Below are 1,290 nucleotides of genomic sequence, written 5' to 3' on the forward strand. Positions count from 1 at the left end.
TTCAGGATGTGGAGCGGTGGCTATGGACAGGCTCTTCCTGCATATCTAGCTCCCTCTGAGAAGTTATCTCCAGTGAACAGGAGAGCACAGCACAGGTCTTGCTGAGATGGGACCTGCACAAAATCATCACCTGGATATCCAGATGCTAGACAGTTTATTTTGAACTACAGTCCCACATTTTCTAAAGCTAGATCCAAAATATGCCCTGACCATCTCATCTAGGTACAAAAGACTACATGACCATTTCTATATTTGCAGGAGTAGTTTCCACTTCCTATAAGGTATCTCCAGCTTATCTGTCTGGAAAGTCCATTTGTACCAGACACCACCACCATGTCCCAGGCATTTTCCTCAGCAAAAGATAATCAACATATTTAAGCAGACAAATAATGTTTATCAGTTGCTGCAGGCACAGCAAGAGCTGCCTGAAGAAGTCTCTGTCACTTCATAAAATTCTCTCTTAGGGTAACTCCTGTCACAATGGTTTGTTGTGAGATCAGCTAGAGATTCAATCACCTTTTCTCAAGTCAATTCATTGTCTTATCTCTGCAGAGTTTAGCCAGCAAATTCCTGGACCACTCACAGCATTACTGACCAAGTGCACTGGTTTTACAGTTTTAGCTGTTATACCCAGCTGCACCAGAATTAAATTACAAGAAAAAAAAAAAACAAAAAAAACCCCACAACAAAACCCCAACAACCCAAACCCACCATGCATTTCCTCCTTACATAACAATTATAGCATAAGTTAGATAATATTGCTACATAAACAAGGAGCATTCAGGAAAAATACTCTAAAAACATGTTGATGCCAGTAAGAGGGAAGATCTCAAGGAGCGGCCTTAGAAAGCTGTGGGTTGTCCATGACTGGAGGTGTTGACGAATACCAGTCAGCAATCAGCAGCAGGAGTTTTAGTGCACAGTCTTCTATGAAGCACAAAACAGTCTTAGACAAAATGACATGGCTCAGGAGCTCATACATATGAGGATTAAACTGAACTTCGTCATTTCAAAGATGAAGACCAAAACGAATACGTGTTTTTCCTTGTTTTTGGGACATCTTGGTTCATTTTAAGGGCATCGTCAAAGTGGATCTCCCTCACCTCACAGCTGAATTTATGCCACTCAGAGGCATCTCTAAGTCATACATCATCTACAAGAAGTGTTGGGGTCCCTCCCCTGCCATGGAGCCCTGGGAGAGGGGCCCTGAGGGCACAGACACGGGGCTTCCCTGCCCCTGCTCAGCCTCGTTCCCATTGGTTGGTTTGTGTTCCCTGCGCGGGCAGAAGG

The sequence above is a fragment of the Corvus brachyrhynchos genome, unplaced genomic scaffold (assembly GCF_000691975.1).
Source record: "Corvus brachyrhynchos isolate BGI_N302 unplaced genomic scaffold, ASM69197v1 scaffold3, whole genome shotgun sequence".
Lineage (NCBI taxonomy): Eukaryota > Metazoa > Chordata > Aves > Passeriformes > Corvidae > Corvus > Corvus brachyrhynchos.